The sequence below is a fragment of the Micropterus salmoides genome, unplaced genomic scaffold, assembly GCF_014851395.1.
Source record: "Micropterus salmoides isolate LMB-PRFRI ecotype aquatic unplaced genomic scaffold, ASM1485139v1 Ms_hic_scaffold_1, whole genome shotgun sequence".
NCBI classification, from domain to species: domain Eukaryota; kingdom Metazoa; phylum Chordata; class Actinopteri; order Centrarchiformes; family Centrarchidae; genus Micropterus; species Micropterus salmoides.
The window spans coordinates 51,040,571-51,062,481 of record NW_024040040.1 but is presented as its reverse complement, the minus strand read 5'-3'; the positions used below and the strand labels follow the sequence as shown (position 1 = coordinate 51,062,481).

Sequence of the window (21,911 nt, the reverse complement as noted above, 5' to 3'; positions counted from 1 at the left end):
AACTGTCCTGATGGAAGATTATGCATTGAGAATGAAGACAACATATTCTGCTAATATTATTCATGATGCAGAGGCCTCAGTGTACTCAGGGGTTTGTACGGAGATCTTCAACAGAGAGAGAGTGTGATCTTCCAGCAAACAGTCTACTGCTTTGTTCATCTGAGCGTTCAGGAGTTTCTGGCTGAAGTCTACATGTTCCACTGCTACACCAACAGGAACACAGAGGTACGGGAGGACTTCCTAAAAGACAACAAAAACAGAGACCCAAAACCAAAGTTACTCAAGACAATTTCAAAGAATTTTGGAAACCCATCCCTTGATGTCTTTTTGAGGAGAGCCATGGAGAAATCCCTTGAAAGTAAAAATGGCCACCTGGACCTGTGTTTTTGCTTCCTTCATGGCCTCTCTCTGGAGTCCAACCAAAGACTCTTAAAAGGCCTACTGGGTCGGACAGAGAACAGTCCAGAAACCATCCAAAGAGCCATCAACAACCTGAAGAAAATGACCAGGGATAAGACCTCTCCTGACAGAAGCATCAAGATCTTCGACTGTCTGACGGAGATGAACGACCACTCATTACATCAGGAGATCGAAACGTTCTTGAAGTCAAAGAACAGACCAAAAAAGTTACTTTCTAATGCTGACTGCTCAGCTCTGGCCTACATGCTGCAGATGTCAGAGGAGGTTCTGGATGAGTTGGACCTGCACTTGTACAACGCATCTGTGAAGGGACGACGGAGACTGATTCCAGCTGTGAGGAACTGCAGAAAGGCTCGGTAAGTCCAGATGTGATTATCAACACTGTCAAGCAACACAAAGCTGTCAGTGTTCAGTTTTAAAGTGAAGATACACACTTTACACACACTAGTATTAAAGGATTAAGAGTTACAGTGGATACAGTGTCTGCACTCTTTTTCTATAATGTGTCTGTGTATTGTTATTTTTATATACAGACACACAGACATTTACAGTGAGGGAAAAAATTATTCAATCCCCTGCGGATTTTGTATGTTTGCCCACTGACTCCATTTTTTGCAGATCTTCTCCAAGTCTTGCTGATGATGGGCAACTCGGACCTTCTGCTCCCTCCACAGATTTTCCATGGGATAGACTGGCTAGGCCACTTCAGGACCTTAATGTGCTTCTTCTTTAGCCATTCCTTTGTGTTCCTTTGCGAAGGAAGTTCTCACCCAAGATTTGACAGTACATGGCCCCGTCCATCGTCCCTTTGATGCGGTGAAGTTGTCCTGTCCCCTTAGTAGAAAAACACCCCCAAAACATAATGTTTCCACCTCCATGTGTGATGGTGGGGATGATGTTCTTGGGGTCATTGGGAGAATTCCTCCTTCTCCCAACATGGCGAGTTGACTTGATGCCAGAGAGCTCGATTTTGGTCTCATCTTACTACAACACTTTCCCCCAGTTCTCCTTGAATCATTCAGATGTTTATTGGCAAACTTCAGACAGGCCTGTACATGTGCTTTCTTGAGCAGGAGGAACTTGAGGGCGCTGCAGGATTTCATTTCTTCATGGCATAGTGTTACCAATTTTTTTCTTATTGACTAAGGTTCCAGCTACCTTGAGATCATTGACAAGATCCTCCCGCGTAATTCTGGGCTGATTCCTCACCGTTCTCATAATCACTGTAACTCCTCGAGGTGAGATCTTGCATTAAGTCCGAGACCGAGGGAGACTGGCAGTTCATTTGTGTTTCTTCCATTTGCGAATAATCACACCAACTGTTGTCACCTTCTCACCAAGCTGCTTGCCGATGGTCTTGTAGCCCATTCCAGCCTTATGTAGGTCTACAACCTTGTCCCTGACATCCTTGGACAGCTCTTTGGTCTTGGCCATAGTGGAGAGTTTGGAATGGGATTGATTGATTGATTGCTTCTGTGGACAGGTGTTTTGTATAGAGGTAAAAAACTGACATTAGGAGCACTCCCTTTAAGAGTGTGCTTCTAATCTCAGCTCGTTACCTGTATAAAAGACACATGGGAGGCAGAAATCTTTCTGATTGAGAAGGGGTCAAATACTTATTTTACTCATTTAAATTTATAAAATTTTTTGACATGCGTTTTTCTGGATTTTTTTGTTGTTATTCTTTCTCTCACTGTTCAAATAAACCTGCCATTAAAATTATAGACCGATCATTTCTTTGTCAGTGGGCAAATGAACAAAATCAGCAGGGGTAAGTTAATTTCAAACCTTAAAGATGTTAATCACACTTTACCTAATGAATTACTACCTTAGTGAATAACCTACCCTATTGGTACTTTAAATGCAGTGATTATATATTTTATTGCAAAATTAAGCAAGGGCAAGCATACAACTTAAACTGAACTGACTCTTGTCTTAGGCTCTTAGTCCAGCGCGGTGATGGTCCTGCTCCCAGTCCGATGCCTCTGAGATCTGCCGAGGAATAACCCCGATCTCTTTCTGACTCTTCTTTATATATTCTCTCTTCAAGTTGTCTTTGGGTGTAATTGTGTGTGTGCCGGGGTCAGGATATATCCATGTTTGGTCCTTCCACTTTTTCTTTTCCGTCCTTGTCTCTGCTGGTGACTCATTGTCATGATGTCTTCACCCAAACTTAGTGACATTTTGTTATTTAACCTTTACCCTAATTCTCCTTACTTTAAGCATATTATTTATTTTACAATCAGAAGATCAATTCAATTTATTCATCTTCAATATCAATAAGATATCCTGATTTGCAATCATCATCATATCGTGTTTATACCAAATATCTTTCTTTTAATCATTATTCAATATATTGCTTATCATTGTTAAGCTCTGTGTTTTGCAGATGGATGTACGTTGCACTTCCCTGTTCTCCCTTTTCTTCTTTGCGACCTGATAGCAAGAGTGCTGGGATCTCAACTTATTTGACAGGTCTCATTTATGAAACTGTATGTAGAAAAGACTCATAAAGGTTGCATACGTACAAAACACAGGAATTGCGTACGCACAAAAATATTCTGATTTATAAAAACAGTGCGCACACACATCCTGCACCGATACCCATTTATAAATCAAAATTAACTTGAAATGTTGCGTATGTGAGTGAGCTCATTGTATGACCCTTTAATGCCCATTGATGCCTATAAATGGTCAGTGAAACGCCCCTCATTATATTGATACATACTGACTGCATGAAGATAAGGACAGAAAAGCTACGAAATGTAACTCAGTGTGACACTGCTGTCGTTTTGGTGACAGTGAAGCATGTTGCTTGGTGGGTAAAACCTGCACATACACGCAGTGCATGTGCACTGGAGCTACACCCTGCCCTGAGTAGTGGTACATGCAATTCTCAGCAGTCATGCAAATTTCAGCATAACACTTGTCAGCTGCAGTGGAACGCTTTCTGTGTGTCTATCAGACTGGGCCAAACTAACACTTTTAATATTGAGGGGAGATACGGGTGGCTCCGCCCAACTTGGACTGATTCTCGTTTTTGCTGAAATCTGATTGGCTCAACGGCTTTACTAAATACTTCCAGGATAATGGTGATTGTTAAATATTCTTACTAAGAAAATATATAAGAAAGTATGTGAAACATGGTTTCAGTTACAATAAAACACAGACAGTGATAGACTGAGCACAAGGAGAATGTTTAACAACAATGGCATGTAATAACTGTTTTATCCTCTGGGGGACAATGGTTTAATGAAAGGACCAAAATAACTCAGACTAACCTAAATTTTATAAATAATTCAATCTTTGGTCCAGGAGCTGGGAAAATGATTTGTATAACACAGGATAATATTTTTATACCATATTATTTATAAGAAAGTATATAAGCAGATGTTTGGAACGTGGCATTGCTATAAACAATAAACACAGGCAGGAATGTAAATGAGCACAAGGGAATGAAATTAAGAGCATTGCAGATTAATATCCTTTTGATTCCTTCTTTTCAACATAGTTCCTAAACAAGAACAACATGATAATATACTACTCAAAGTTGAAGAGGTGACAAAGATTATTTAATTCAAACAAGGTAATAAGGCAAGTTTATAAGACCAAGACATTATAACAGTCTTTGTTCACAAGGTCTGAATTTTGGGCTGTCCTTTCCCTGGCGTCTGGCATTGTTATCAGTTCACACATCGGCACAAAAAGGAGGGGCAGCGTTTGGTGTGTGTGTATGTGTGTGATGCAGTCAGAGTCTACGTTTATGGCTTTTTGGCCATTTCGTGAGGTAGAGAATCAGGACTGAAAGGTGGTTCTTTACTTTGATGTTTTGAGGTAACTTGCAGGGTTAGGGTGGTTACCATGGTTACTTGCCCTTTTGGTCTTCCTGTGGAGTGATGGTAGTAACACCTTTACGACGAGAGTAGTCGGCGCCCTTTGGGGTCATGAGTGTGGCCTGTCTCTCTGGCTCTCTCTCTCTCTCTCTCTGCTGATTGCAGTGGCTCTGGGCACCTGGGATAATTGCCCTGTAGAGTATTTGGGATTGTTTTCTCATTCGGCAAAGAGGGCTGCTGTCAAGACCAGGTCAGACCTCCCTGCGGCTGGCTCCCTGGTTTTCCATTTAGTTTGGTTTTCTTTGGTTGGACTGTTGCGTTGTGGTATTTGTCTTGTTTGCATGCTACAACACCTTCACACATTCACCCATGCAACCATCATCCTGCACAGACATTACTGAAACCACAGACTACATACCTCATACTTTAATGTTAGTTTGAAATACTTCTTAATTTGGTTCATTTTGGTTTAAATGAACATATTTTGTTAAACTTTTACCATGGTGTGTCTCCCTTTTGTTGTGGCCTTTTGAGCCAGGTTGTAACAGATGGTTCCAGAATAAACAAGTCTGGCATGTCTGTTTAATACTGTGCAAGGGTCCACACACCAAGGCTGTGTCCTTCCTTTGCATGTCACAAAGGCCAATTCCTTTGGATATTAATGTAATGTAATGCTCATGTTAAGGTGCTTTGTGACATTTGTGAAGTGTATGATTTTATTATATTAAGTTTTTTATTCTCTGTCATCACAGACTTTCCTTCTGCCGTCTCTCAGAGACTCACTGTGAAGTCATGGCCTCAGTCCTGAAGTCCAACCCCTCCTATATGAGAGAGCTGGACATGAGCGAAAACAACCTGAAGGATTCAGGAGTGAAGCTGCTGTCAGCTGGACTGGAGAGTCCAAAATGTAGATTGGAGACCCTGAGGTGAGTTCATGAATTTTGCTCTTGTCCAGTGTATCTTTACCAAATCTAAACCAATACAGAAGTTTCCATCACTTCTCCTGTTCTCTGGGTTTGTCTGAGCAAAATTATTCATACAATAAAGAACTGATTTTCTCATAACTTTTAAAAAATGTAATAGTAAATAATGTAAAATAGATTTTTATTGTTAACGGTTTAGCAAAAAGTAAAGCTATCTGTTCATCATAGAACTCTGTAAATTAACATGGTACCGTAATCCTGTTTGTCTCTGTGCTTGGTCTTGTTCATGCCATGTTAACTGCAAGGCTGCTTTCGTTGCCTGCTCTTTTTGCTCCGGTTTTGGTGCCCAAACCAACTCCAGCTCCCCACCGTCATGCTGGCCTGAAAACCTCTAGTGCAGTAGTCAGCAATAAGCGGCCAGCATAATCACTTCTAAGTAATCGCTTCCTCTTAAGTTATTGTGCCTCCAAAATGAAAGCATGAGAATGTTTTTTGCAGCAATGCTTCATGTCGAGTTTATTGAGAGCTTTTACTTTGAAAAGTTCTGAAGGACATTTGAAAGAGTCTTACTTGACACACCTCTGTAAAAGCCGCCAGTAAACGTGTGATTGGATTCCCCTGAATTTCCTTAGGGAAATGGAAAATTAGCATCCATAGGTCTATGAATGCGGATCAAACGCCAGGACGCACACTCACTGCGGCACATGCTTTATTGCGAGCATGTGAAAAAGTGTCCTTATAGTCCAATCAATTTGCTTAACAAGGGAGAAAGCAAAGTCTGCCGAATTTTGGGATCGATCATACAACTTCTCCAACAGGAGTCCCACACCCTACCCACCAGAGATGGGGACTCGAGTTAGAGACTCGGACTCGAGTGCGACTTAAGTCGCACACACAGTGACTTCAGACTCTACTTGAGACTCGTCCTCAAAAGACTTCAGACTCAACTCGGACTCGAGGTGCGGAACTCGTAAACAATGTTTATTTTCAGGAAATGTCTGATGAGCTTGCCGTTATTCCCCTCCCTCCGTTACCTATAAACTGCCTACGTAACACGTAGCATCTGCTGCGCGCGGCCGCGCGGCCATACCGTGAGAGAGGTCAACAAACACCGATGTGACAGTTTAGCTGGTGGCAACATTAACTGGTGATAGTCCCAGATGTGCCGTAGGCGTGGCCTCAAGATCCATTGACTGCAAACCAGGAAATACGTTACAATAACTTTGTTTATCTACGTTTTATATATCGTTATGTAGATATATGCTTCTGAGTGTAATTTGCAGGCTACATCGTTAGCTGCACGATGTTTCACGGGGACCTCTCCCACCTGCAGATTAGTTTAAAGCGAGGACTGTGAGCGTGATCATGGAGGTGACTGTGTCGCTGTTCAAAACACTGCAAAACATCAATAAACCGTCCACATACTCATGTTGTCTGTCTGATTTGTGCCACGGTCAGTTTAAATGTGTTCTTACTTACATAAGGGAAACAGGCAGACATGACAGAACTAGATGCACAGGGGTATCAGTAACAAGCAACAAAGGCATTGAAAAAGAAAAATATTTAGACATTTCCACTGTTTTAATTTCTATACTATTCTTCAGACATAATAATGCTTCAATATATTATTTGATTTCTATTTCTAAATGTTGAATTTGTTCTTTTTAGACCATTTGTGAATGTCATATTTTCCATATATATTTCCTTTTTTTGAGGAGTTGAAGGCAGCTTGGACAGGGCCAACGAACTTAATCTGGTCTTTCACAGATTTGACTAAATGGCTCCTGCCCATCCCCCCACTAACTCAGCTGCTGTCTGCCCTCTAATGTGGCATTCAGCTCTCTTCGTGGGGGTTTTATCGATAATGCAAATCAACACAACTCATCATTAACAGCTGTATGAACACAAAATAAACATTTTGCTGTAAAAAAAAATTACTTTGTTAAACATATGAATTCATGCTTTGTCAGGTCTGTCAGCAAGACAGCAGGACAACAACTTCTAAAATGTTTGTTTTCTAAATGGAGTGTGGATCAATTAGGGCTATCTTATGCTAACTTTTTCACAGTACAATAGCTGGAATAGAGTTACAGACACATATTTTCCGCTGGCACATGATTACTAAATGTAATGATGGTTCTCTGACTGATCTCAGAGCTGTGACGAAGATGAACTAATCAATAGTTTAGTGTTGAAATAAGAGAACAAATACTTTGAGATCAGATTTGATGGTATGACAGTTTGATGAATGACGACCACTGTCTCTATACATCTTGTGATGCTGCCAGCTGGAATCCAGCTTTATTTTCTGTAGACATGAACACAACAACAACAGTCGTCTTCACATCAACTCAAACACATGATCACAACAAGCTTCTGGCTGATCTGATTGGCTGACTTTTCTCTCCCTCTGTATTTCTGTCCAATCCTGAAGCATGTCACCGTTCTCCTCTCACAGCTTCATTGAGGAAAGCAGCCGCTGAGAAGGTTGGAGGTTTACAGGAAATCCTGGATCATTGCTTTGATACGAACTGTGTTTAGTACAATACTGCTGAAACCAGCATGGACTCCAACCATCTACTGACCTCAGAGTCTCCAGTCTCCAGTGTGGACTCTCCACAAGATTACACAGCGGCTTCACATCTGAATCCTGCAGGTTGTTGAAGTTTAGCTTCAGCTCTCTCAGATGGGAGGGGTTAGACTTCAGAGCTGAGGCCAAAGAATCTGATCACAGCAAACATGTGAGGTCGATTAGATGAACAATTTATGATATCATCAAAATACAAACTGACAGGCACACACAGAGATTCCTGCCTATTCTTGAGATGGCTGTTGCCTTGACTCCTCGCTCCACTTGCATCTCGGGTGGGAGGGAGTCAAGGTACAAACAGAGAAATGAGAAAGGCCTATTGTCTTCTAAAGTTACATAATTTATTCTTTATTCAGATTGGGTGTCTGCAGTTTGTCAGAGATCAGCTGTGCTTCTCTGGCCTCAGCTCTGAAGTCCAACCCCTCCCATTTGAGAGAGCTGGACCTGAGAGGGAACATCCTGCAGAATTCAGGAGTGAAGCTACTGTGTGATTTTCTGGAGAGTTCGCACTGTAGACTGGAGACTCTGAGGTCAGTTCACTGACTCTCTGTTACTATTGTAGATGTTATATGTTTATTAACAATCAAACATAATATAAGTTCATACATAACTTTTCATAACATTTTGTGTTGCTTATATTTTCATGTTACTCGTACTAAATTTAGTTTGCAGTGACAAAATTGTTTTAAATTGAGGAAGTTTTCTGGTTAAGTATAAATATTTTTTTGGTTTCTGTTGATTTCAATGTGTTTTCACAAATAATGTCTGACCATTGATATTAATCCTTAGAGATCCAGTGTGTAATATTTAGGAGGATCTATTGAAAGCAATACAATATAATATACATAACAATGTTTTCAGTGGTGTATAAAGACCTTAGATAATGAACTGTTATCATTTTATTACCTTTAAATGAGCCATTTATAACTACATACATCCTCTGTAAGCTGAATCTCCCACTATAGGCCACAGCCATTTCCGCCTAGACTTTGTTTTTGCTACATCGCGAATACTGAAAAATGTATTTTAATTAACTCCTCCAAAGCGGGACGTCCCACCGGTACCAAACTTGGCCATCAATAGACAAAGCTGATTAAAGTTAGTGCTCCCAAAATTTATAAGCAATTTTTTTTTTTATTACTTTGCTTGAAAAGTTAACAACTGTTTACACAAAACAGGAAGTTGTTGTGATGTCATATCTTAGGTTTAGAATGGCCGATCTACACCAAATTTGGGCAACTTATCTGACATGCCTTCTTCAGGGGCTGTGTAAATTTTGATGTGAAACATGAGCCGAATTGTTCAAGATAGTCTACTCACTCCAGGGACCAAAGTTCAAACTAATATGCCCATAGGTGGTGCTGTTATTGCAAATTAAAAATGTTTTTAAAAAATCCCATTGGCTTACATAACAACAAGTCCTAATGATACCAAATTTGGGTAATTTCTTCCCCATGGACCCCTGACGACACCTGAAAACTTTGGTGCAAATCAGCCAATAGGTGGCGCTATAAGAGACCATTTTACACGCCTTCATCTCATCACGCCTGGATTATTGCAACAGCCTTTTCACCTGTTTAACCCAAAAATCTATTGATCGACTCCAGACTGTCCAGAACTCAGCTGCCAGGCTTTTAACTAGAACAAAGAAATATGACCACATTACTCCTATTTTAGCTTCATTACACTGGCTCCCAGTATGTTTTAGAATTGACTTTAAAATTCTATCGATCACTTTTAAAGCTCTTCATGGCCTCTCGCCTTGTTATATTTCTGACCTTTTAGTCCCATACGCACCAGCACGTACCTTGAGATCCTCGGGCAGAGGTCTGTTGTCTGTTCCAGAGTCTCGACTGAAAACTAAAGGGGACAGAGCGTTTGCTGTCAGGGCCCCGAGGCTCTGGAACAGCCTGCCCGAGGAAATCAGGTCGGCTGAGTCAGTGAACTCTTTTAAGTCCCTTCTTAAAACATACTTTTATAGGAGAGCCTTTCCCGATCTTATTTGACTTATTTTATCCCTTTTATTTTATTGTATTTTACTAATTTTATATTAATTTTTCATGCTCTTATCTTGTTTTTTTGTATTATTCTTTACACTTGTTAAAGCACTTTGTAACTTGTTTTTGAAAAGTGCTCTACAAATAAGGATTATTATTATTATTATTATTATAACCGAAGCTCAAATAGCGTGGGAAAATACTACTTCACAGCAGCATCACTCGTGAATCCTGCAACTCATTGTCACTCAGCCTCAGCTCTCTCAAATGAGAGGGGTTGGACTTCAGAGCTGAGGCCAGAGAAGCACAGCTGATCTCTGACAAACTGCAGGAACTCAATCTGAATAAAAAAATGTGGCAGATAACAATCCATTTATAACCCAATCAGAATTGATCAGGTTTTAAATGTGAAGCTCAACATTACAGTGTCCTAACCAATGAGCTTTTGTGTTATTGTGGATCATCCAAATGTCAGCACAACATTCATACACCTTTTCATGGCAACACAGATCAGTAACATGCTGCTGATCTCAGGCCAGTCTGGAATAATTATCAAATCAGAAATTTAGTTTCTTTTGTTACTTTCAGTTTCTTTTATTTCTTCTAATTATAACAATCAGGTTCATTTATAAAAAATACTGATAAAGATGTTTCATATAGAATTCCAAAAGGCTAATATGAAACAAGCATTATAAAATATGATGCTCATTTCAAACCACAGATTTACAGGAGACTCTCCTCATCACTACTGTCATCTCCATCAACAAACAGCTGACTGACCACAAGCTTCACCATCAATTGTATTTATAACTGGATCAAATTTGCAAGTAAAGTTAGAGACATGTTCTCTTCATCTTAAATGGTGCTTCTTATGCTCCTCTTTACTGGTTGAGTCAGAACACAAAGTTACATCATTTTTTGGCAGGAAGTATTCTCACATGTTGAAGTATCACCTATCGTTGGTAACAGATCAGGCATGAAACCTCAAAAAGCTGCTTTTGGAAATATGCTTCACACTCTCTGTCTCTGTGCTCCTGTATGTAAATTTTAGTGGGGGTTTTTGTGTGTGTGTGTGTGTGTGTCAGGGTGAGAGAGGGCCTTCATATATTAATGTATCAGTTTGTGTAAAACATTGTTTTGAAGAGTATGTATAAAAATACATTATATCTGAAGAAGGTAGAAGGTAGATTTTAATTGTCACATTACAACAGGGTTGTAAAATTAAATGGGGTTTGTACCTCCCTTCTGCTATTTAGCAGACAATACACAATAATCAAAACGGTTGGGCTGATCACACGACACATGAACTGACCTCAGGGCCTCCAGTCTACAGTTTGGACTCTTCAGTCCAGCACACAGCAGCTTCACTCCTGAATCCTGTAGGTTGTTGTGACCCAGGTCCAGCTCTCTCAGATGGGAGGGGTTAGACTTCAGAGCTGAGACCACGACTTCACAGTGAGTCTCTGAGAGTCCACAGCCAGAAAGTCTGTGATGATAGAAAATATCAAACTTCAAAGTATAATAAAATCTGGCACTTTATTGTAAAAATTTTGCATCACAAAGCACATGAGCGGCTGTAGATCAGCTGATCACTGGTCAGCCTGAGCTGGTCAGCCTTTGATCAAAAGGTTTGTGGTTTCATACTGGATGTGGTTTCAAACTCCTGTCCACGTGTCAAAGTGTCCTTGAGCAACATAATGAACTACAGATTACTGCTTTAGACATGTGGACATGTGTCATATTGTGATTAACAGCGTACTGTGTTGGTTAAACTTTATTTTAACATGATGTTCAATGAGCTCTAAAAATCACTGTAGCTTGTAACTGCACTTGCATAGATTTAGCTCAGTCATGGGCTTGTTTGTGTTTTGTAGAATATGATAGAAGATACTTGTGTCACTAACTTGATAGATATAAACACTACAAATATATTTGTAGACATTTGCAGTGTAAAGCATGTAGAATTATTTCAGTAAGCAGGTTTAATGCTAGTTCAGGAAAATGTTATAGTGAGCTGGTTTTATATTGTGTATGTGTGTAAAGTGTGTATGTTCTAAAAGCGAGCTGATGCTCTTCTCCCCTCACTCTCCACAACCATATCCCATTAATGCATGTTACTAACTTGACTTCTTCTGGAAAATTTCTGTCATTATTACTATTACTATTAATAATATTCTGTCTGCATCACTGCCTTTTACTGTTTTTGTATTTCTGTGTAGATACTGTGTTTTGAGACTTACAGAGCCTTTCTGCAGATCTTCACAGCTGGAATCAGTCTCTGTCATCCCTCCACTGATGTGTTGTACTTCTTTAGGTCCAACTCACCCAGAACCTCCTCTGACATCTGCAGCATACAGCCCAGAGCTGAGAGTTCCTTCTCTGATCCATTTTCTGACTTCAGGAACTCTTGGATCTCCTGATGTAACAGTGGAAGATGTTGATGCTTCTGTCAGGAGAGGTTTTTTTGTTCATCTTCTTAAGGTTGTTGATGGCTCTCCGGATGATTTCTGGACTGTTGTCTGTCTGACCCAGCAGGCCTCCTAAGAGTCTGGTTGGACTCCAGAGAGAGACCATGAAGAAAGTGAACAAACAGGTCCAGGTGGCCATTTTTACTTTCAAGGGATTTCATTATTGCTTCCTTCAGAAAGATATCAAGGGCTGAATCAGCATGTTTGTTTCCCAGGAAGTCCTCCAGCACCTCTGTGTTCCGGTTGGTGTAACAGTGGAACATGTAGACTGCAGCCAGAAACTCCTGAATGCTTAAATGAACAAAGCAGTAGACTGTTTTCTGGAAGATCACACTCTCTCTTTTGAAGATCTCTGTTCAAACTCCTGAGTACACCGAGGCCTCTGTGACATCAAGACCACACTGCTCCAGGTCTTCTTGGTAGAACATGATGTTTCCTTTCTCCAGCTGTTCAAACGCCAGCCTCCCCAGCTTCAGAAGAACCTTCTTGTCAGCCTCCATCAGCTCTTATAGACTCGTCTCATGTCCCTCATCGTACTTCTGCTTCTTCCTCTTTGTCTGAACCAGCAGGAAGTGTGAGTACAGGTCAGTCAGGGTCTTGGGCAGCTCTCCTCTCTGGTCTGTAGTCAACATGTGATCCAGAACTGTAGCAGTGATCCAGCAGAAGACTGGGATTAGACACATGATGTGGAGGCTCCTGGAGGTCTTGATGTGTGAGATGATTCTGCTGGACAGCTCTTCATCACTGACTCTCCTCCTGAAGTACTCCTCCTTCTGGGCGTCAGTGAAGCCTCGTACTTCTGTTACCCTGTCAACACATGAAGGAGGGATCTGATTGGCTGCTGCAGGTCTGGAAGTTATCCAGACGAGAGCCGAGGGAAGCAGATTCCCCTTGATGAGGTTTGTCAGCAGCAGGTTGACTGATGACTTCTGTGTGACATCAGACACAACCTCATTGTTGTGGAAATCCAATGAAAGTCTGCTTTCATCCAGGCCGTCAAAGATGAACAACAGTTTACAGACAGCGAGCTTCTCTGCTGGGACCTTCTGTAATGTTGGATGGAAAACATGGAGCAGCGTGAGAAGACTGTGCTGCTCATCTTTGATCAAGTTCAGCTCCCTGAACGAGAGCAGAACCAGCAGACTGACATCTTGGTTTTCCGAGCCCTCTGCCCAGTCCAGAGTGAACTTCTGCACTAAGAAGGTTTTTCCAACGCCAGCGACGCCATTGGTCAGAACCACTCTGATGGGTCTCTGTTAGCCAGGTAAGGCTTTAAAGATGTCGTGGCACTTGATTGGAGTGTCATGGAGGTTCTCCATCTTGTAAGCTGTCTCAAGCTGCCTCACCTCATGTTGGGTATTAACCTCTTCACTCTGTCCCTCTGTGATGTAGAGCTCAGTGTAGATCCTGTTGAGGAGGGTTCCACTTCCTGTTTCATCACTTCCTTCAGTCACACATTCACATCTCCTCCTCAGACTGATCTTATCTTCACCTAAAACCTCCTGCAGACGACTATCTGCTGAAAGAGAAGAACAAATATTCTGAGACTAAACAGAGAGCAAGAATCCAGATCAAGAAAATGTTTTGGAATTTATGATATTCATGATAATATTAAAAAATCAAATGTCCCTGTAATTAAACAGAAAGTCCTGTTTTCAGACATGATGACATCAGCAGACAGATGTCCAGTCTTACTTTGTACAGAGCTGCTCTGACTTGCTGTAAGCAGTCCAGCTCTTGTTCTGGATCTTTCTCCACACTGGGGACAGGAGGAGTCTTCTGATGAAGCAGACTGGTCCCAGTATGAGGTGATGCACTGTCTGCAGAACCAGTGTCCACAGCTGGTAGAGACTGAATCCTTCAGGACGTCCTGACACAAAGAACAGCAGAACGACTGCTCCTCCACAGAAACATGACTCCTCTTCCTCTCTCTGTGAAGACATTTCATTAGAACTAAAATGATTTGTTTCTTGTTGTTGAAAAATATCAAGATTTGGTAGATATGTAGAAGCTCAGATAGTCACAGAGAACAGTAAAAGTGTTGTTACTTAAATGTGTAATTGTATTACACACTAAACACATAATGTGCCTTTTTCATCCAGTGATAACTTTTCAATGAGTGCTGCCCATGCATGTTTGATCCTGACTTTTAGGAACAATATCTGGTGGAGAGAATCTGAGCTAAAAGATCCAGCAACGCAAAGTGTTGCACAATTATGATATAAACTGATTCAAGATGCATCTGGTGAATCACAACAGCTGATCTGACAAAGAGCCAAACAGCTCAATATTTAGAGACAAATATGAGAAAATGAATTACACGTTTGAGGCAGATTCTGTCAGATTCTTTTTCAGATTGATCTAAATCTTTACAATGACATCATTGTGAGGGTAAAAATAGATGATTATTTTCCGGAAGAGTAAACTCTGAATTGGAGGATCTCAGGTGTTACAGAAATAAAATCAGATCCATCTTTGTTTCAAACAATATCCTGCATATTATTCTTTTAGCAGAACATCCCCAATGGATGTATCATCTTCCATCAAGTCAGTTTACAGTAAAAACAGTCTCTTACTTCATGTCCGAGGGTCCAGGTTCATTACTGAAGTCTGGAGCTTCATCTTTGGACCAGTTGATCTTCATAGATAGACAGCTGTATACTGCGGACTCTGCACTATGTTTGTTGAACTGAACTCTGCAAATACCAAGATGTTTTTATTCATATCTCATGAATCCTTTAATACATTCTGTGATGAAAGGCATTTAGGAAACTCTGAACACAAACTGCTGCTGCTGTCACTGAGTAGAAGGTTTAAAAATTTGTATTAGTCCTCATATATCAGATTACAGTTTTTGAAGATGACTGACAGCTGTCATAGATACTGCGTCACAACAGTTTTGTTTAAATAGGTACCAAATACATTTTAGTAGAAATTGATATATATAATCAAAGAATCTGTTGAGGTGACTTCAAATGACTCATATAAATGAGTTGGTAGCAGTTTTCTTACTTTGTGTCTGAAGGTTCAGGTTCATTACCGAAGTTCATAGGAGGATTATTGGACCAGTCACTCTTCATAGACAGACAGCTGGGTACTGGAGACTCTGCTCTCTGTCTGTTGAACTGAACTCTACAAACACCAAGATGTTTTATTCATATCATATTAATCCTTGACAAATTATCTAAAGCAGCCATTTAGGAAGCTCCAAACATACAAACTGCTGCTGCTGTTTGTAGTTTGTATTAGTCCTCGTAGATAAGTTTACAGCTCCTCTAGGTGACTGACAACTGAACATGAACACTTATATGGTGGCGGGTCGAGCTGGTGCAAGCCGAGACGGCCCGTTCCATTGGCCACTCCATGGCAGCACTGGTGGCCACGGAGCGCCAATTGTGGCTCAACCTCTCGGGCATCCAGGAGAATGAAAAGGCTTTCCTCCTTAATGCGCCCCTCACGACTACTGGCCTGTTTGGTGAGGCTGTGGACACTGTCGTCAGCAGGTTCCAGCACGTCAAAACGCAGGGAGAGGCGTTTGAGCAATATCTCCCCCGTCGGTCTGGGTCCAGGACGGCGACGGCTGTCATCTAGCTCCTACCACCAGAGCCAGAAGCAAAGCGTCGCTTCCCGTGGTCCCCCTCAACAAACCTGGGACGCGAGGCGGCGCTCTCGCCCACAGCCCCCCGAGAAGACGGATGTGAGGACCATCATTCAGTCTCGGTGGGAAAGAGGTCCTGAGGTTTTTAAGTAGGGGGGCCCACTACCACCCCCCCGCCTCCACCTCCAGAATCAGGGAGCAGAGCTGCTGTCGAGACAGGGGCTGAGGCCCGGGAAATGGAGACTCCACCCCGAGGTGGTGGAGTTATTGTGCGAAAGGTTCGGCCCTATAGACGTGGACCTGTTTGCTTCTCAGGAGACTACGCACTGTCCACTGTGGTTCTCCCTCTCGCCCCCCAGCCCTGCTAGGGCTGGATGCCATGGTGCAGACGTGGCCGAGGCTGCGTCTGTATGCTTTTCCCCCAGTCACTCTGCTCTCGGGGGTTCTGGAGCGAGTCCGTCAGGACGGTGTCAGCCTACTGTTAGTAGCCCCGTTTTGGTCGGCCAAAACGGGGCTAGTGTGGTTCTCGGATATATTATTGCTCCTGGCAGGTCCCTCTGCTGTCCCAGGTGGAGGGCCGGGTCTTTCACCCTCGCCCCGCCCTATGGCAGCTGTGGTTCTGGCCCCTGAGGGGGCGCAGTTCCTGGAGGCGGGCCTGACGGCAGGAGCAGTTGAGACACTACTCAGCTCCAGAGCCCCGTCCACAAGAAGGATGTACGGCCTGAAGTGGAATGTGTTTGCCACCTGTTGTGGAGAACGGGCGGTGGACCCAGTTACCTGCCCGATGATTATGGTACTGGAGTTCCTTCAGGACTGTTTCTCTGTTGGCCTTTCTCCGTCCACGCTTAAGGTGTATGTGGCTGCCATCTGCGGGATGGGCCTCTGGGGAGGTATCTACTGGTCATGAGCTTCCTCCGTGGAGCCCGGAGGATGAGACCTGTGACTCATTCCAGGGTTCCCACTTGGGACCTGGCAGTGGTTCTCGAAGCGTTGGCTGGGGCCCCCTTCGAACCCCTGGAGTCGGCTGAGGCCAAGCACCTGACCCTTAAGATGGCCTTTCTCCTCGTTATCACCTCTCTGAGGAGGGTGGGGGATCTCCAGGCACTTTCGGTTTCTCCTCAATGCCTGGAGTTTGCCCCAGTGAGGGTCAGAGCCATACGGCACCCCTGTCCAGGCTATGTCCCTAAGGTTCCGTCCATGTTGGCAGGGTCCACGGTGCTGCAGGCGTTTCATCCCCACCTCATGTGGACGGCAAGGATGGGAGACGTCATTTGCTCTGCCCTGTCAGAGCGCTGAGTATTTACACTCTGAGGTCTTCCCGGCGGAGGAAAGCAGACCAGTTGCTGGTGTGTTTCTAAACACACGATCAGCAACTGGATCGTTCAGACTATTTCCCTGGCCTATCAGGTGTTTGCCTTCACATATGGCCATGAGGGCGCACTCTATGAGAGGCATGGCGGCTTCTAGGGCCCTCCTCGCAGGGGCTTCACTCCAGGATTTGTGTGAGGCAGCTGGCTGGGCCACTCTTCACACTTTCATCCGGTTTTATAGTCTGGACCTTCCTTCTGCACCCGACACCCGTGCGCTCTCCTCTTAGTCGTGCCTACGGGGTACTGCATGCTGGAGGCAGGCGGGGGTTTCGGTGCGGCCTAGTGGGTATCTCGTTCCCATAGTGTCGTCACCGACGCAGTTCGAGTTCCCTCGAAGGGGAACGTCTTGGGTTACGTATGTAAACCTTGTTCCCCGAGAAGGGGAACGAGACACTGCGTCGGTAGCCCATAGTGTCGTCACCGACGCAGTGTCTCGTTCCCCTTCTTGGGGAACAAGGGTTACATACGTAACCCGAGACGTTATACCTGGATCACCTGGTCAGTGTTGCTCCTCTCATTAACAGGTGAGTTTGTGTGTGTTTCAGTGTGTTTCTCTTGGCCTGAAAGGATTTAATTAAAATAGGTTTTGTTTAAGTTACATCTAGTAAGTTGTAAACTAAACTAAGTGCTTTAAATTAAATGAACTAAATGTTATTTTACAGACTTATAGGAGCACAAACACAGTTCATCTCAGCACAGGAGCCCAGTTAATCAGTTAATATTTTTGGGGATGATACTACAGATTCTTTGTGACTGAATAATCTGAACACAAAGTCCACTTAACAGCTTTTTCTGGAGCTTTAACCCAGTTTTTGTTCGATATTATTTTATTTTATGTTAATTCCGTTGTTGCTGCTGCTGGGCTGAGGTTTGTGTCAGTTTTGAATTAATGCGTGCAGGATATCACAGACTGTTTAAAATGTTTACATATATGGAGAAGAACAATTTTATTATTTTATGAGCAAGCACTCAATCAGCAGTGTTGGTGCTCAGCTGGTTAAAGGAAAAATTACTATTACTCTGCATTTTAAGGATTAACTTGGTGAGAACCTGTTTTATATTTTAAATAATATATTCATGTTCTGTTTTAATATAGGCTAGTGTTTATTTTGTTGCTAGTGTATCAGCTGCCTGTTATTTGTTTGTTTGCTGCCAGTCATCCTCAAACCTACCAAACTAGTCTGTCAGAGAGAGAAGTCACCATGGCATCCATGTAAACTGTCTCATAGTGGCTCAGCTATGCCAGCATCTGCATTAAGCTAAAACTGAAAACACTGTTGTCAGAAATGTCATCTTTTCTTTTCTTTATTCAAAGCTTTGATGTTTAGTTTCAAACAGCAGCTAATTGAAGCAGAGAAACCCAAATTCACTTACAGTTGTAGAAAACAGATTCAGATCATTGACCTTCCACTTACCAATGATCTCATTGTTTCTCACTTTATACGTGTCACAGTAGTAGAGGCACATTTTTAGATTAGCAAATGTCTAGATTTCTGCTTTTCTAATGTTTCTACATTTCCTTGTTGTTTCTAGATTTCCCTTTTTGTATTTCAATATTTTTAATACATTAATTGATTGTTTTCATTTTTCTTGCTGTGCAGCTTGTAGCTTTTCTCTGGTTTCATGTTTCTTTCTGGTGACTTTTTCCCCTGTCCTTCTCAAAGTGTGCCTCTTTTGTTTCTCTCTTTCTTGAATTATCACCAAACAGTCTGAAAAATACTGAAGCCCTGTCTCTCTCTGTAGTTATGGTCAGCTGTTTGTGATGTCTCTGAAGCATCACTCGAGAACAGCCAACAGTCCCAGTGCAGAAGTGGTGCTGTATCACTTACCAAGGTACACTTATTTACGCTTATGGGCCCGCATCGTCGTTTAGACCCACACCACCCCTAGGAAAGTAGTCCATTGGGCGGGCATCAGCACGTTCTTCTTCGCGTTGTGCCGCAGCCCCAAATGCTGAAGGTGGGCGAGGACGAAATCTCAATGCCGAACCACTAACTCCCGAGACTGGGCCAGGACGAGCCAGATGTCGGTAATTCAGTGTGCGCGTGCAATGGAGCCTCAACTGGGCCAGAGCTGCATCCATGCAATTGGTGAATGTGCGGGGAGAGAGTGCTAGGCCGAACAGAAGAACCCGATACTGGTAAGCCGTGCCCCTGAAGGCGAACCTCAGGAACTTCCTGTGAGAGGGACGGATGGAGATGTGGAAATAAGCGTCTTGCAGATCTATCGTGACAAACCAATCCTCGGATTGGATGTGACTGATGATGGCGGGGATGGTGATTATCCTGAACCTGAATCTCCTCAGAGATTGGTTCAGGTACCACACATCCAAAATCGGACACAACCCTCCATCCTTCTTGGGAACTAAGAAGTATCGGCTGTAGAACCCGGCCTCTCTGACCGGCGGGGAAATAAGTTCTATGGCCCCTTTTTCTTGCAGAGAGCAGACTTCCTGTCCCAACACCCAGCTCTGTCCTGCGTGTACTGCCGTCCCGACCATCCCGCAGAATCTGGGGGGGGCGAACCCGGAACTGCAGCCTGTAGCCGACAGGAGAGTTGTCGTTGTGTAGATCCGGAAAAAATGGTAAGGGCCGATGGGGGGTGGCGCTCGGTGTTGCACAAACCGCTCGTCCAGTTTACTGCCAGCCGGAGGCTCCTGCACAGCCTGTGGCCAATCAATATGCAGCTTGGCCACAGCCTGCGTCAACAACTCCTCGGATCCCGGCGAGGGATGATGACGTTCCGTCTCCCTGACGTCATTCTCCACGATGCTAAGCACATCTAGCTTCTCAGAGCCAGACCGTGCAAGCCTCTCTGGACTCATACCTCGAGTGGGAGAAGCCGAGAATTGGGCTCCCAGCCGGGGATGAGGGGAGGAGGATTCCGCAGACGAGGACCAGAAAAAAGGCCTCAGCCGTCCCAGCACTTTCGGCGATATCATGCTGTGATCCCCAGGATCGGATCCGCCGTAACGCCTCAGCGACCGCGGGGCCTGAGCCACGGGGGGAGCGCATTCGACCATCCTCCAGGAAGAGAGCCGCTCGAGACCTCAGCACCCTCAGGGGCAGGGCTTCGCAATGGTTGCAGGCAGCCCCCTCGAGAGCTGCCTGGGCGAGTGACATCCCCAGGAATGAGACGCACATTCCGTGGGTATCACCTTCCGTGATGAAGCGCTGACAAGGGAAGACACACTGTCGGAATCGTTTCGCGGACATGATCTCTGCTGCTTCGCTCAACTTCAGGTAAGATGATGATCTTTCAATAGTGGAGCTTCCAAACATACCCAGAGTGCCTGCTGAACAGAAAGAAGCTAATGTGTCCTGTGTGCCGGCGTGCTTATATACGCCTCCGGTTACACCGTCACACGCTACCGTTCTAGCAACACCAATAGGATTGGAGTAGTTTCATTCATAGTTCAGCCCTGCCACGCCCAGAGGCATTCCCATAGTGTCGTCACCGATGCAGTTTGAGTTCCCTCGAAGGGCAACTGCACAGTGCTTAAGCAATCTCAGACACACTTTCATACACAATACTTTAATACTTTTACTTAAGGAAGGTTTTGAATGCAGGACTTTTCCTTGTGGAGTATTTTCACAGTGTTGTATTAGTACACTAAATTGAGTAAAGGATCCGAGTACTTGTTCCACCACTGCTATTTGCTTTGACTGCTGCTACTACCAGACAGTATCTGTGTGTGTTTCAGGTCTCAGTCTGCGGTGGAACCAGGAACTCTCCGACAAACGGAAAGAGAGACCAGCACGCCACTACTGAGCAGAACTTTGTCCAGTGACTGAACTTCCTGAACAGGACAATCACACACAGACACACACACACACACACACACACACACACACACACAGTCAGTCAGTCCTGTCACTGAGCCGTCTAATGCCTCCCAGCTGAGCCTCTCTCCAGCCTGATGTCCACGACAACAACAACACGCTTTGAAGTGTGTTTGTGTCAGGTACAAGCAGGAATGTATCACGGTGATCACATTTAACCCGTGACGCGACTCTGTTTCTGTGAGGCAAAACATCCGAAACATAAAAGCTGTGAATCAAACGTGATGAAACATGAAAGGATTTGGTGAATTATATCCTTAATTAAGAAACATTTAGAGCAGGTTGCACCAACAAGGATTCATTTAAACAAACATTAAGGTTAATCAAAGTTTTCATGTGTGTTGGAGCAACAAAAGAACTGTCTGGAAGGAAAATTCTTATTTAGCCTTATTTATTTAGAACAAATAGATTTTTTTTTTGCTCTATCAATATTAATGGATTTAATCACTCTAACTTCTGTTTGGGGGATAACCATGCTCTAAGTGTCGAAAAGGATGTGAACAGAATGTATAATGTGGCTATGGAGTCAGTTAGGCTGGTGGCTACAATTGGAGCCCCATTTTTAAAATTTCTATTTGTTTACTTTTTGTGGGGTAGTCTTATGTGCATGTGTTCACTCGTACAGACAGTATACAAGCACGGACCAGGTAACGTCAAAGCAGCATTGAACACACAGGGTGCAAATGTTGGTTTCGATTGTTTGAGTTGTTTGATAGGCTACGTCATTAACAAGCAAGCGGCTCACCTGCTGCCGTGATAATGGATTGCGGGTGGAAAAATATGGAAAAAAGACGAAAGCGTAGTCTGCTGAAGCCTCCCTCCGCTGCTTGTTTGGATGGATGATTTGCAGGCTGATTAACATCCCACCCC

The 21,911-nt window shown here is 43.4% G+C and overlaps 1 protein-coding gene across 2 annotated transcripts in view; it reads right to left on the bottom strand.

The window, feature by feature from the left end:
- The window catches only part of LOC119893815 (NACHT, LRR and PYD domains-containing protein 12-like), a 636,326-nt gene that overhangs the window by 356,585 nt on the left and 257,830 nt on the right, over positions 1–21,911 (bottom strand). The gene's annotated exons all lie outside the window — the stretch shown is intronic.